At 42.7% G+C, this 16487-nt stretch overlaps 1 protein-coding gene across 4 annotated transcripts in view; it reads left to right on the forward strand.

Moving 5' to 3' along the window:
• Window positions 1-16487, forward strand: part of PITPNM2 (phosphatidylinositol transfer protein membrane associated 2) — a 221502-nt gene that overhangs the window by 26337 nt on the left and 178678 nt on the right. For 3 of the 4 annotated variants that reach the window (XM_083476373.1, XM_083476378.1, XM_083476379.1), the window contains exon 2: window positions 7878-7969. The gene's annotated coding sequence lies outside the window, so the exon portion shown is untranslated. Of the gene's footprint in view, window positions 1-1875; window positions 2037-7877; window positions 7970-16487 lie in introns of those variants that run through there. The other variant, XM_083476375.1, reaches the window with a different exon arrangement.

Consider the following 16487-nt stretch of genomic DNA (forward strand, 5'->3'; position numbering starts at 1 on the left):
TTTGACCTGGCAATATATTGTGAATCATGATGTATGTGTGTGTGTTATGCAGAAATCACGATGTGGGGGAAACCGTGAAGCCAGCCAATGCCTCTACATAGCTCCATCCTTCTTTCAAGCACCATGATATATTGGTATATTCTGATGTTTTGCTGGTGATATATCACGATGTTGAATACCAGGTATCGCCCAGCCCTACTCCCTACTTGTAATTCCCTAGTGGAGGAGGATTGGTAGTGGTGAGCAAGCTCTCTTCAATCTGTTGTTGACTCATAGAATTATAGAATGGAGTTGGAAGGGTCCCCAGGGTCATTACTCCAGCCACCTTCAATGCTGGAGTCTCACCACTACTGATCTTGTCAGCCTGTGATAAACTGAGGAACCTCATGGTACTCCAGAACACCATTTGAAAGCCTCTAGACTGCCACCACGTCTTGAGTAAAGGCTACTTCAGACAACTTATTTATTCAGCAATCATTCTGATTTGCTTGTACAGAGCTTACACGGCGGTTAGACTATGTTTAACTTTTACTGAGCATTAATTTTGTTTTGTTTATGGGGAGGTTATGTAACAATGAGAATCTCTTCTGATTTGCTTGCAATGTGTTTACACATCCTGTTAATCATTAATTCACCCTACAATTTTAAGTGCATTTATTAAAAAGTGAATTTGTTACACTAGGGCAACAGGGTACTTTAATCGACTTAAAAAAAAAATCATTGATTTTCCACTTGCAAATGAATTAGATATCTTAAAAAAGGAAAGAGAAAGAATAATATCAACATTAACAACAAATTGGAGTACAGAGCCATCACAAAAAGAGGTGAAAATATAACCTGAAACCACCCCGTTGTGGTTCATTGCATGTATGGTAGTCAGATGAAAGCGTCATTCCACAGTGTTCCAACTGGCGGTCGGAAGCCATGCTCAATAGTTTGTGCATATTCAGTACAGGACATGATTTTGCATTAAGAATTGTGTTTTTCTTCCCAGAGTGGTGCTCCTACATCTCATGACTGCCACTCTTGGTTCCTCTACTCCTCAATTCACTTTGCATTTAAAAGTGAACCTACCTAATTCATATTTTCCGAATCAGTGTGTGAACTGAAACTGCCATCTTTCAAAATTCACAATCTTGTGAATTTTACAACAGAGTGCTCCGGTCAAGTTATGTATTCATAACTATAAAATAAAAAACCCAACCTATAATGAGGTGTGCATATAGATGCACATATTAGTGAATATGGCATGCAAAACGTGTTATATTAGGGAAAATCACTTTGCAAAAATGTGCAGGTAAACTAAAACGGCATACAAAATTGGTGTTTTAGGAGAAATTCACCCTAAAATGCTAATAAATGTTTTGAGGACTTTAAAAAATAATAATACAGTACTGCAAACTGATATGGAAACATAGAAAACTGAATTTAAGATTGAGAAGCTGAGAGAAACCAAAACTGCCAGCTTCATCTATACCTGACTTCAATCCATTAACCCACTTCATTAGAATGTCTACTTCATTTCAAAATGGTAGAATTGGAGGTTGGCAGGAGACTTGGTCTAAGCCCGGCCTGGTTGAATGTTCTTAGCTGAATGTTCTTTCAGACTGGCTCTGAATAAACAAAGCAACGTTGTGTAAGCGTAATGGAACAGAAGTGCATCACTTCAGCGCAGGAATTTTTAGTATACAGTTGAAAAGATTAAAACCTTTTCTGCAAGCTGTTGGTGAATCTAAAGCGCCAACAGAGATCTCTACAAATGTGAAGTGTCACCGGGCACAATCCACTGAGAACTTGAAGAGGAGCCGCTGTGAAGTGGCCGAGCACATGCTCTGCATGCAGAATCCCTGGCGCCTTCAGCTAGAACAGGGGAATTAATACCTTTGTCTGAAACCCTGGAGAGCTGTTTTGACGCTTGGTGTGGGGATGACTGAACTGGAGAGATCATTCATCTGATCTTGCATTGGGGAGCTTCCTGTGTTGCCTGGGTGCACGACCCCGAAAGGAATGGAAGCACATAGCTGATTTCAGGAGAGGTAGGAAAGTGTTATTTTTATGGTTTGTGACAAAGGATCTGTAAACTGCTCTGGCTGTTAATATGCAACCGGGCACAGTTCAAGCTTTTGCTTTTAGCACTTAGTGCTAGAAAAACTTGAGATCAGGGTATCTAAGGGGCTGCCTTGCCCACCGTATCCCTGCCTGGCAACTGCGCTCCTCAGGTTGCGCATGGATGAGAGTACCGTATGCTCCAGGGATGAGCTTAGCCTGTATTGAGAGTTCCTTCTCCAGCTTTCTGGAATCAGTTACCAGCCGAAATGAGACCAGTGCCTAGTGTGGTGATGTTTAGGCACCCACTGAAGACCTTGTTTAACTTAGGAAGGCTTTCCTTGCAGTGTAACCCAGTCATTTGTGGGTTACATCTATCTGATATCTGATGAAATTCCTTTGTTGTTTTTAGAATTTGTATGGATGCCTTTTTGGTTTCTAGCATTTGTGGAACTGATTTTATTGTTCTTAGAGTTTCTGTTTGTGTGTTTTATTCTGTTTTTATTGTGTGCATTGCTTTGGTGGCTTTATGTTGTGAAGCAGACTATAAATTTTTATACTGTTAATAATAATTAATAATAAAAACAACTGCCACAACTTGAGAAGGAAAGGAGGACAGGCAATAAAAAGTGAGAAAACCACTGACAGTGGTTTATTGGCCAATGTGTTTCCAAGCCTTGCAACTTTAGTGGCAAGGAATACAATCTCCAATGCTATCTCAACCTTTAAAATAAGCATGGGATCAGCATGGGGTGCCCTTGGTGAGTAGGACCCACCCCTCATGCCTCTACTAGCCCACCACTATATTATTATTTTCCTGATGTTCAAATCAGTGACTGCTTCTGGAGAGTTCAGTTTTAGTTTCTCACAATACCCCCTGACATAGTGTTACACAGGGATGCGGGTGGTGCTGTGGTCTAAACCACTAAGCCTCATGGGCTTGCATATCGGAAGGTCAACTGTTCGAATATTCATGATGGGGTGAGCTCCCATTACTCTGTCCCAGCTTCTGCCAACCTAGCAGTTCAAAAGCATGCCAGTGCAAGCAGATAAATAGGTACCGCTGTGGCAGGAGGAAGGTAAACAGCGTTTCCATGTGCTCTGGCTTCCGTCATGGTGTTCTGTTGCTCCAGAAGCAGTTTAGCCACATGACCTGGAAAGCTGTCTGCAGACAAACACCGGCTCCCTCAGCCTGAAGTGAGATGAGCGGCGCAACCCCATAGTCACCTTTGACTGGACATAACTGTCCAGGGGTCCTTTACCTTTTACTTTTACACCAGGGCATTGCGTGAAATTTAAAATGGAGGCTTCACCAGATGCTAATCAGAGGACAGTTGGTAAAGACCATTGCTTCAATGGGGGCATTTTTCCCATGGTGCTCTCAACTCTTAAGTTGGCTTTGCGTTGAAATAATCTATAAACCAACGAAGGAGGAAGGGCCAGAGAAGATTCTTTTCGCTTTTTAAAATTTATGCTGAAATTGATTGATTTCCCATCACTCACTCACGTAAAACAAGGCCCTATTTACCCCTTACATGCCCTTCCTTCAAGTCACCTACCTACCTAAACATGACGCACACATCATGCTTAACGTAGATTACTTTGGAGCAAGTTGCCATTGATCAATCATCACAATTTATAACACTCCCACTCTACCGCCATGCCGCTCTGGTTTGGAAAGTCCCATTCAAGGTAGGGCAGATCATAGAATCATAGAATCATAGAATCATAGAGTTGGAAGAGACCCCAAGGGCCATCGAGTACAACCCCCTGCCAAGCAGGAAACACCATCAGAGCACTCCTGACATATGGTTGCCAAGCCTCTGATTAGTTCTTCTGCAGCGCAATTGTAGGTAACCTGTAGTCCTTCAAACGCTCTTGGGCTCCAGCTTCCATTCGACACAGCCAACGGGGCCAGTGGTGAGGAGTAATGGGCACTGTAGTCCACCACTAACTGGGGGGCCAAATGTTCCATATCCCCCACTATACCACATTTAAAACCCAGCCTTGCAAGTGAGTCCATAAACAGTGCTGACCTAGGAAGGGGCAAGAAAAAGAGCCCATTCTCTCCTAGTTTACCAAAGCACACACGGCTGGTTTCCTTTATCTCGCCACAGGCGATTGGGAGGGCGGTTATTTACATGTCTGCTTTAACGGCACAGTTAGTCAGCACTAATTTGTTAAATCCCTGCCAGGACTTGGTTCTTTTGGAGTAAAAAGTAATGTGGGGGGAGGGGGAAACACATTAAAGCACTTTCCCCCCCCAGAGAAGCAGGAGGCAGAACATGTTGGCAGAACAGGTGGAGTTTATCACAAATGAGATAAAATTGGCACATTAATGCAGAAATAATCAGAGGTGCAAATAAAAGGTCTTAAACAGGGGAGCAGACTGGGGAGGAGGACTGTTTGCTGAGATTGGGACTTTCACTGCAGCGCTTGATTATGCAATTTCTGTAGTACATAGAAGTTTGCTAGCTCTTTACTTGTTGAGTTCAGAATATATAATTCCTATTGCAGAAGAGCAAAGAAAACGGGTTAGCCCTCAAAAATTTCCAAAACCAATGAACTTTTCTGGACAACTTAAGTCTTATTGACGAGGCATGATGTGAAAGAAGATGTCAGTGGTGTCCCTTGTGTCTAAACCAATTTTGTGTGGCCTTCTGTGCAACCCAGTATGTTCCTTTCTTGAGAAGAGAAGATAGAACCTTGCTGGTGTCCACCTCTCATCAGCCCCAGTCAGCATGGCCAGTAGTCAGGAATGATGAGAATTGTAATCCCAACAACAACTGTGGCCTGAGATTAGCTTGACTTCATATTGATCAGCTAGTTACTACTGCTTTTGAATATAAAAACCCTCAAACTCTTAACTTCTAGTATATATTTTGGAAAGCTGTTGTCCTCTACACATTTGGACACATCTTCAGATATTGAAACCCAATTTTTGCATTTGGGTTGTTGAGATCAAGGAGCAGGTTTTCATCTGTGTTTGGATAAAATTGGGCACCATTTTGAATCAAGATGGTGTACAGAACCTTTCCAAACTTCACTGAATTTTTTTGGGGGGGCATTTCTTATAATTCATGATCAACAGCAGGCACTTTCCTACTAGCACTTGATACATGCATTTATCCGTCTGCAGTCCTGGAGTTCTCAAATAAAATGTTAATCAGTTTATTACTAAATTCTCTCAGCTACAGCCCTTCTCCAGACAAAACCTCTTTGTTTCTTTCTTCTCAAATTATGCATCATATTGTTCAGTTCCCTCAGTGAAGTGTTATCAATATTTCCCCCCCTCTCTGGACTCCATCTGTGCTATCTGAGTGGCTTTGCTAATAGGAAAAACACCCTTGCACTGACTTTCACTTGCAAAATATGATGCTCATGGGTGGGGCGGGGGGGCGCAAGAACTCTCCTTTCCTGGTCTGTGTCCAAAGTCAGTTCTTGTTATTTAGACCCTGTAGTATTGAACCATTCTTTCACTTTCAAAACAGTCTGAAACCTTTAGCCAAATGTATCAGACATGCATTGAACATAGATAGTATTTGGACTTAGGCAAGCCAGACTCCTTCTGCCTCTGCTACCCCTCCTCATGTCACAACACCAGTCATTGGAAGCTGGAATGGATAATACTAGCGTATCTTGCCTTTTTCAGAAAAACCACACAGGCATCATGCATTCGCAATGTTTCAAACATTCTCTAAACAGCAATATACATGCTAGATCCTTCGTCAATAAATATCCAATTTTTCAAACAGAAATCAGCATTCAGTCCTTCCTTGTGAATTATTTACATTTGTGGTTTTAAAAAAATCTTTCAGTTTGCACATTTACTCAGAACTCATTTAAAATAAAGCAGCATTAAAATCCAATAAATAACAAGCAGGCATAGGTAAAAAAAAAAAGGACCAAAGGGCATGGTCTTTCCATGTATGTTTTCTTTAAACTTGGTTCTTTGTTCTCATTCATATATATATATATATATATATATATATATATATATATATATACCACTCAGAATTTGCACCACTGGTCTGAAATAACTGCAATGTGCCTGTGTGGATGAGCTTTCTACACCCCCCCCCCTTAGAACAGGTGGTTCATCAATCTGCTGTAAACATAACTCCATGTTTTTAAATTTCTGATTTCCTTTTTTATTTTTTAACTTTTTTATTTTTTTACCTTTTTATTTTAACCTTTTATTTTTTAACCTTTTTAACCTTTTTTAACACTGATTGGGAGCCGCCCAGAGTTGCTGGGGAAACTCAGCCAGATGGGCGGGGTATTAATAATAATAATAATAATAATTATTATTATTATTATTATTATTATTATTATTATTATTATTATTATTATTATTCCTTCTCGTAGTTGTTGGTTTTTTTTAGATGAACTTCCTATACTTATGCCTGTCAATTCACTGGGCTCTTTGTTTCCCAGGGGACCATCCAATGATTTAGTTTTTGAAATTGCAGGAGAGTTTTTATCGTGTGCTAGGCTAAGAGTGCAAATCCTCTACTCAGCAGTAAACCCCACTGAGTTCAGTGGGACTTGCTCCTCCGTATATGCATATAGGATTGAGGCTAAGGACTCAAATTTTCCATAGTATAATTGGGAGTCCTCGCAGTATCAATCTACACCAGCTGTAAAAATGTTTTATTGTCAGCGAAACAGCTGGGAAAACCGGACACACACGCAGTCACTCCTGTGTTTATGGCCTCAATGTCGATTTGTTTCTGAAATATGTCATATACGGCAATGGAAATGTTAGGTTTTGGTTTTTATTTTTTTTTAGACTATCTTTTTATTTAAATTTAATTTTGCTGCATTAAATGCCTCTCTCATGTATCAGTCTCATCTCTCATGTACCAGGTTGCATGCTACTGGTTTCAAATCCAGTTGCTAGGTGTCCTCCCAGACCAGTTTATATACATTCCACACAATCATATGGAAGGGCTGGCTGATGTGGCATGGGTGCAGGATCCCACCCTCATCTGTGGCTGAGCCAGGGGACTGAGCCCATGTGCAAACCAGCTCTTACTGCAGGCTTGTACGAGTTGCATCTAGGTGACCAGTCAGAGAGGCTTCACAAAAATCAGTCGCGAGTAGCCTGAGAGACAGAGAACACATGCAGTTGGCTAGGCAGAAATTACTATGGGCTACTTAGTTTGATGGACTTATTTGCATGGCTGCCTTGGTTACCACCATTTGGTGTAGCAGCAGGTTTCTGGAACCCACCTTCCTTTCTAGGGTTGTAAGTTGTTTAAAATTGCTCTTACTATTGTGTTGCAACCTCACCTGGGACCTTAGGATGAAGGGGAGGTAATAATAAATAGATGCACTGGAAAGCTAGTGACCATGTGTGTGTGTGTGTGTGTGTGTGTGGTGGGGTATGTGGAGAATGACCAGGCATGGAGGTAGCCAGTCTATCTAACTTAACAGCTGCATGTTTAAAATGGTGCGTTGGAGACGTTTGTGTGGATGGAGACCGTCTGTTGATCCCTTGGAGAAGGGAGCATGTGAGGGTGGCCACTGCCCTCTGCTGTCCCTTGCCTCACCCCTCCCCGGTTAAATTTCCATGAGTTAGAGCGATGACGATGTTTCACAGCTTGGAGCCAGCCGAAATCCCCAAAGCGCTCCTTTGGCCGCCTGCTGTCACGTATTGAATTTCTAACATACCAGGGGGAAGTCTCTTGGATGATGCAGAGTTCAAAAGCCTCCCTAGCAGCCTCCTGCTTGTTTGTACAGGGGTGATTAGCCAATGCATTTGCTGCCTGCTCCTGATTTCCCTCCTGCTTGCTTGTTAAGCCCATGTTGCTTTGGCTTCCCTCTAGGAGATTGATGTTCAGGGACTGGCGCTGACATCCTCCACTGCCAATGCTGCCCTGAGCTCCTCCAGCGTACGGACACATCTTGTGCCCCCGAGGTAAGTTATGTGGCCGTACCTCAAGAGAGAGAAGATGTACATCCTCTGCCAGCTGATTCCTTTGTTTCCCTCTCCCTCCAAATTCTAGCAAGGCTGTATTTCTGGCTGCATATTGTTTGTGCTGGGGGGGGGGGTTACTTTCTGCACCCAGCTACAAGGATATACGAACTTTGTGACTGCATTAATCAGGTAAGGTAAACAAAATACTTACAATTTCTCCTTGTGTCATTTATTCAGCTTTTTCAGGACAGATTGTGACAAAGATTTTTTGTTGGCCCTCCCCCTGATCACTGGAAATGTAATTTGGCTACCTTTCTGGCTTTTGAGACCTCAGCGGGCACTGCCCACCTGCTTTCATATTTTTACAGTCACAAGGGCGGGAAACGTTTTTTTAAAAAAGAATGAAAACGAAAGCTTTTACGTCATGAAACTGTTCTGGGAACACATTTTGGATCCTCCACTCACGAATTGCAGCATATGGACAGCCTTGCATGTATGAAAACAATATTCTGCTGTGTATAGTGCGAAAAAAGGTGGAATTATGCAACTGAGATGGGGCCTTTTCAGTAGTGGGCCATGCTTGTTGAATGTTATTTCCAGGGAGGCACGCCTGGTGCTGTTTTTCGGTTCCAGGCAAAGGCTTTTCTCTCTATTGGGGCTTTTAGACCTTAATTTGAAAGGTGACATTGGGGCCTCGTTTAGTGTGATAGGATCTGTAAGTCCTGATCTGTTCAGCTGTGTTTTTAGAACTTTGTTGGTTCTCATTTGGTTTCTGTGTAAGTCACTTTGGGTTGCTCTGTGAGAAAAGAGACCAAAAAACAGAATAAGCAAATACATTTAAATAAATACAACCCATATAAATCATGAAAATGTTATTTGTATATCTTGTTTTGTTTCTGCTAATTGTGGCAAGGGACAAAGATCTATGCAACATATAGTTAGTTGCCTTTGTGCAGGAATTCCTATTCATCCATCTTCCCTAACCTCCTCTGCCACTCCAGGGCTTCTGAGATTTCACTGGGAATAACAGAAGAGCTAGAAGGTTCTAGTAACACTTCCTAAGGAGGGAGAGAGGAGGAAGAATTTATCTGCTTTTCACAGCAGGCTGATTCAATCAGATGCCCCCCAAACGTGCAAATCGCAACACAGCAACTACCTCTGCACTGCAAACTTCTTTGGGTTTTGTGATGCAGCTTCAGTGCACAAGAAGTCTGCACATAAATATGTATTATACAGTGGTACCTCGCAAGACGAATGCCTCGCAAGACAAAAAACTCGCTAGACGAAAGGTTTTTCCTTTTTCGATTTGCCTCGCAAGACGAATTTCCCTATGGGCTTGCTTCGCAAGACGAAAACGTCTCGCGACTTTTTTTTCTTTGTCTAAAAACAAAGACATGTTTTGTTTATAAAGTTAATTTATTTTCCCTTAAATTTTTGAACTGCTCTTTACAGTATGTGTGACTTTAAAGAGCAGTTAATAAACTGTTGTTGTACCAAATTTGGCTTTGTTTGGACTTTTTTTTGACCATAGGAACGCATTAATTGATTTTCAATGCATTCCTATGGGATTTCGTGATTCGCAAGACGAAAAATTCGCTAGACGACAAAAATTGCGGAACGAATTAATTTCGTCTTGTGGGGCACCACTGTACTTGAAAGATGTGTATTTCGGGGCATGTTCTATGTTCTAAACATATGCATTTACATAAAATACATGTACAATTCAGATGTGGACTTTTCAGGTGCGTCTTCCCAAAAAATTAACAAATGCAGAGGATAGTTTTGGATGGAAAGGACATAAAACTGAGTGCCTTTGAGACTGAAATGGGATGGAATTACTTACACGATCCATTCCCTCTTACAAGGTCCAGCATTCATACAGTCCCAGAGAGCCTTGGCAAGCACTTCTCCGTGGCCCAGCCCCACAGCAACCCTATAACATCCATAGAAAGGAAACCTCAGGGCGGATGGATGGCACAATTCCTTGCCACCTCCATGTTACCCCTCTGCTGGAGGCCAGCAGCACCCATGGCAGAAGGAGTCTCTCAGTTTGTCTGAACCTCTCTACAAATGTCTGAACTCTGTGGAACTTGTCTGTCTGTGACGAAGTGGCTCTTTCTGCCATTCCAGCAACATGTGAAGTACTGTAGGTCTAAATATATCTCCTGAATGTGGTTAGTTTGGGGTTGCTTCCTTATCTGTCTCCTTTCTAGTGAAAACTCCTAGCTCTGCACATGATTCAAGCACCTCATGGGTAGAACTAAGGAGGAAAGAGTGGGTTGCTGCCTGTGGGCTCCCAGCACAGAGTTGACTGACTGCGTACTTCCTGTTATCAACAGAAGGCTCCAACTAACTTTGCTGGTTTTAAATTTATTCTTTTGCTTTTAATCTGGGATTCTCTTCTGTCTTTGAAAGCAGACGCCTGAAATGTCTGCCATGCTTGTAGTGGGTTGTCCATAGGAGAGAACAAATGCACTATAGAAATGGTTATACAACTAAGCATTAGAAAAGGCATTTTGCCCCGTCTGGGCTAGTACTAAGAAGAAGATTCCCAAAGGATCTGTTTCCTTCTTCTTCTAAACCTTGAAGTTCCATTTGTATGCTGTGAGAAGTTCTGGTGATTTTGCAAAAGATAGTCATGACAGGATTCAGTTGCTCAAAATGATTAGAGATGGGGATAAATTTGATTCAGTTTTCTTTGAAAGCTGAATTTATCAAATTGGCCCTTTCTGAAACAATATGAGAACCAAAACACAGCCATCCATCAAAATTGGCACTTATCTATGTTCCCTAATGGTGGCCAAGAGACTGATACTGATGAATTGGAAGAATAAAGATATGATACCCTTTAATCAATGGACTGACAATATGACAACACTTGCAACTTAGGAATGGACTGCTTACAGATGTAGACTTTGTTTGGATAAATATGACATTTGCAATGAGTAGGATATTAATATCTATCTACATACATATTGGGACATGGGTGGCGCTGTGGGTTAAACCACAGAGCCTAGGACTTGCCGATCAGAAAATCAGCGGTTCAAATCCCTGTGATGGGGTGAGCTCCCGTTGCTCGGTCCCTGCTCCTGCCAACCTAGCAGTTCGAAAGCACGTCAAAGTGCAAGTAGATAAAGAGGTACCACTCCGGCGGGAAGGTAAATGGCGTTTCCGTGTGTGGCTCTGGTTCACCAGAAGTGACTTAGTCATGCTGGCCACATGACCCGGAAGCTGTACGTTGGCTCCCTTGGCCAATAAAGCAAGATAAGCATCGCAACCCCAGAGTCGGTCATGACTGGACCTAATGGTCAGGGGTCACTTTACCCTTTACCTTTACATAGATATTAGGTTAATAACACTGTATTAATTCATATTAGAATGTATGGGAGGATATTACATTGTGTGTGCGCGCGCACCCCCCCACCCCCCCTTCGTTCTTTTTTCCTCTCACTTCCCCCTTTCCCCCATATTTCTTTATAATTTAAATTCTTTCAATAAAATATTAATATTATAGGAGAGCCACTCCATTCCCCTGATCATTTCAGTTGCCCTTTTCTGAACCTTATCCAACTCTTAATTGTATCTCACATGCACATTAGGCAAGCCTTGCCTTTTTTTAACCTTTTGGTTTATTTATAAGCATTGGGGAGGATATCAGCAGATTACCCATTCGCACAGATTTGGCAAGAGACTTTGAGGCCAACAATCTGACTCTGCTGGTTTGGAAAGTGTCATACTGGTACTTGCGGCCATCTGACTCACTGAATTTGGTGACTTGGTGGTTCATAACTACATTCTCCTAGGTATGTAATGGCTCCTTCCCTGACTCCGGGGGTGGGGGGTTGTGGCCCGTTGCGGGCTTTCCCTCTTTCCCCGGGGGCCAAAAGGCTCCCTGTCACAGCTGGCCCTTGGGTCCTCCCCTGGCTGACCACTGTGGATGGTGGGATAGCCCACCAACACCAAAATCTGAACTGCCCAGTCAGGGGCAGGCAAGGGAGGTGGAACTTAGGTGGTGGACCAGAATGCAGATGCCTTCACTCTGGTCCTCTGCCTGACAATAAAAGCCAGCTGCACTCAAATCTCACATACCAAGAGCGTTGACATGTCTTTTTGAATCACCTGGAAACAGAAAGCTACCGGTACCTTCACTAGCCTTTGAGGTAAGCAACACAATTCTTACAACCCTTTGGGAAGTTCCAGGCATTGTCCTAAAAAGGGCTTTTGTGAAAAGCATAAACTCCAAAGTCACTCTCATAAGGGTTATGTAACTGAGCAGAAGAGAGCCCTGGACTCTGACATCACTACGGAATGCCCCTCCATCCCCCCTCCCAGCAATGTGTAAAATATCACGGCCTCCGGATGTAAGAGCACGTTCTCTCTTGCTATTCCTGATCCAGCAGGAAAACTTGGACAGCTCCTTCCCTTGCGGTTTGCTGTGTTGTAAATAATATCTTGGCCGGGTCACACGTCCTGCTCTCTTGTGATGTGGCGTCTCCAAGAAAGGGGGGGGGGGAGGAATGTAAACAAAACAGTTTTTGGTTGTTGTGAAGGAAAAATGTCTCTCAGTATTGTGGAAAATTAGCGCTGGGATGGTTCTACCCTTATAGGGCTTTAAAAGAACAATAGCTACAGACTCATAAAGTTTGTGAAAATTTTGTTTTAAATAAAACAACCACTTGAATTTGAAAAGTATATAAGTCTACAAAGTTGCTAGTGCACATCATTTTCTTCTAATCGAGCCAGCCTGCAACAAGCTAAGTTGTGGTACTTCAGTTGTCTGCAAATGAAAAGGATAGTCTTCTAAATTACAAAATAATTTTTTGGGTCTCTTTGTCAATTACAGGCCTATTTATAGTTACAGATAGGTAGCCGTGTTGGTCTGCCATAGTCAAAATAAAAAAATTCCTTCCAGTAGCACCTTAAAGACCAACTAAGTTAGTTCTTGGTATGAGCTTTCGTGTGCATGCACACTTCTTCAGATACACTGAAACAGAAGTTGCCAGACCCTTCTATATAGTGAGAAGGTGGGGAGGGGAATTACTCAGAAGGGTGGTGGGAATGGGAGATTGGCAGATAGCTGAGATGAGCCTGTTGACGACTCTTAACCTATTTATAATCATTGATGTTTTAGGCCTATTTATAATCATTGATGTTTTAGTAGCATCCAGATTGAGTTGTTGCATGGGCAGTGATCAGGGACAATAGGCATTGTAGTCTGACAACTTCTGGATGGCCACAGGTGAGCTAACTTTGATCCTGTCCAGCATCCTGTTTCTCACAGGTAGCCCACAGCAAAGGCATGAGGGCAGTCACCCTCTCTTGCCGATGCCTTTGAACATCAGAAAGGATTTTTCGGGGGGTGGGGGGAATAAATTTGGGAGAAAATCCAAACTGTTATTATAATTCCTCCAGAATGCAATCCTGCTCCTTAATAAAAATCAGAATTTATTTGGAAATTTAAAAAAAGATTACAGAAGATTGTTATCAGCATGAGCTAAAGAAGTCTGCCCTGTAGTCCTTGGTTGTTGACCAAAGGGGAGAAATGGCGACGGAGGCCCACCCTGGCTAATTTGAATCAGCCATGAAAGGTTGATTGGATGGAGCCAGAGTAAGGTGAATGCTTTGTTATGTGATCCCGGTTGCCTTGAAGGATATGGTGATGTAGCCACTCTTGGGGAAAACCATCGCCCTGAACCCAGAGATTTTATATTGACTAATGCCTGGCCACCGGTTTTGAGGGCAGGAAAAGATGGCAGCAGTTCAACTGCATATGCTCTAGGATTAAACTGATAGACCTAGTTTTGAGACAGTATCTGGCTTGTTTGCCCCAGTGGATGACCTTAGTCAAACATATTACATAGAATCATAGAATCATAGAGTTGGAATAGACCACAAGGGCCATCGAGTCCAACCCCCTGCCAAGCAGGAAACACCATCAGAGCACTCCTGACATATGGTTGTCAAGCCTCTGCTTAAAGACCTCCAAAGAAGGAGACTCCACCACACTCCTTGGCAGCAAATTCCACTGTCGAACAGCTCTTACTGTCAGGAAGTTCTTCCTAATGCTTAGGTGGAATCTTCTTTCTTGTAGTTTGGATCCATTGCTCCGTGTCCGCTTCTCTGGAGCAGCAGAAAACAACCTTTCTCCCTCCTCTATGTGACATCCTTTTATATATTTGAACATGGCTATCATATCACCCCTTAACCTCCTCTTCTCCAGGCTAAACATGCCCAGCTCCCTTAGCTGTTCCTCATAAGGCATCGTTTCCAGCCTTTGACCATTTGGGTTGCCCTCCTCTGGACACGTTCCAGTTTGTCAATGTCCTTCTTGAACTGTGGTGCCCAGAATTGGACACAGTACTCCAGGTGAGGTCTGACCAGAGCAGAATACAGTGGCACTATTACTTCCCTTGATCTAGATGCTATACTCCTATTGATGCAGCCCAGAATTGCATTGGCTTTTTTAGCTGCCGCGTCACACTGTTGGCTCATGTCAAGTTTGTGGTCAACCAAGACTCCTAGATCCTTTTCACATGTACTGCTCTCAAGCCAGGTGTCACCCATCTTGTATTTGTGCCTCTCATTTTTTTTGCCCAAGTGCAATACTTTACATTTCTCCCTGTTAAAGTTCATCTTGTTTGTTTTTGCCCAGTTCTCTAATCTGTCAAGGTCGTTTTGAAGTGTGATCCTGTCCTCTGGGGTGTTAGCCACCCCTCCCAGTTTAGTCAGTGTTGAACACATCAGTGTTGAAACATCTGCACTGGTTGCCCATTAGCTGCTGAACCAGTTGCCTTCTTTTTAAGGAATCATAGAAGGGTAGAGTTGGAAGGGACCCAAGGGTCATCTAGTCCAACCCCCTGCAATGTAGGAATCTCAGCTAAAGACTCCATGACAGATGGCCATCCAATCTCTGCTTGAAAACCTCCAAGGAAGGAGAATTCACAACCTCCCAAGGGAGACCGTTCCACTGTCCAACAGCTCTTACTGTCGAAAAGTTTTTCAGTATATCTCCTTTCTTGTAAGATTCATACCCTCCAGAGCAGGAGAAAACAAGCTTGTTCCATCTTCCATGTGAAGGCCCTTGAGATGTTTGAAGATAGCTATCATATCTCTTCTCAGTCTCCTCTTTTGTAGGCTAAACATACCCAGTGCCTTCAACCATTCCTCATAAGGCTTGATTTCCACAGCCTTAATCAGCTTGGTTGCCTTCCTCTGCACACCTTCCAGCTTGTCAACATTTTATTGAGAGCAGTACTTTTATTGTTTTCATGTGAACCGCTTGGAGCATTTTTTTAACCGTAAGCTGTGTAATAAGTAAGTAAAACAAACTTTGGTTTCTATAGAAACTCTCAAAGCCATTCTTGCTTACTTCTTAATGTGGCATCTGTAGTTCAAAGAAATTCATGACTTTCTCCTTTTTTGGTTCCTGGAAATGGGAGAGTCTTGGATTGATTACCTTCAGGTTTCGGAAACAGTTTGATCCCTGATGGCTATATATCAAATAAACAAAAATTCAAAATAGTGGGAATGATTGGTGAAAATAAGCTATTTTGTTGCAAGGAGGAAAGGTAGAGCAACTGCTTTTAAAATGAGAAAATGTTTTTTTGGGGAGGGGAACACTTTGACATTTTAAAGTTAGTTTCTATCCAGGGATAGGATTAGGATATGTCTCTACATGGTGCTTCAAGCAGACTGTAGTTTAAATGCCTGGGCTTTCTCCACCCTCCCTAATCCTGATTCCTTAGAATTGAACCCCTCTGAAGGAAGCAAGGATGATGAACAGAGAATTCGCAAGACCCCAAGCAATAAATAAATCTACAGTTCCAGTCTTCCTTTGGGAACAGCCATGAAGCCTTTCCAGCTAAACCAGTTTTAAAAACTAGTTTGAAATGCAGAGATATCTTCAGATGGGCACTATGTTGATATTGGTTGAGGGAACAGGAAAATGGAGCTCCCAGTTGCCAATTGTTTTGGGGTTTTATCTTGGCTGGTAGTTTTCTTTTGGGGGGTACAGTCAGATGTTGGGATTGTTGTGTTAGTTGTCCTGGTTATAATACTTCCTTTTACACTGCTGCTATGGAACCGTGGCTTTTTGCTCGCTATACTGCCTCGGCATGCTAGATTTCATCCAGGCCAGTGGGTTGTGGTGTGACACAACAGCAGATGTCACTAGGCATGTCACGCTCCCAAACCCTTTATGCCCGCATGTGGTTCTGTTCCCCCATTATTCATGCATGAAAATGGCAGGAAGGTGCTGTATACTGGAGTACCACCCTGTGATTTGGGGGGGGGGCACGTGGTGGGGTGGTAAACAGATTTCTCTCCCCCCCCCGAAGCAGTCGGTGTGACCATGAATGCTAAACTTGCACTAGATTACCAGAGCTTCTTGTGTTGTGTGAAAGATCACATAAAGCATGAAAATTATAATGTAAGGAAACATCATGAAAATGGAATAAAGTGCTGTCTAAGCGGCTTCCTCTTCTACCTCTCCTCACGCACTGCTGTGCCCAAGTGGGCT

The sequence above is a fragment of the Podarcis liolepis genome (assembly GCF_965112155.1).
Source record: "Podarcis liolepis genome assembly, chromosome: 15".
NCBI lineage: Eukaryota > Metazoa > Chordata > Lepidosauria > Squamata > Lacertidae > Podarcis > Podarcis liolepis.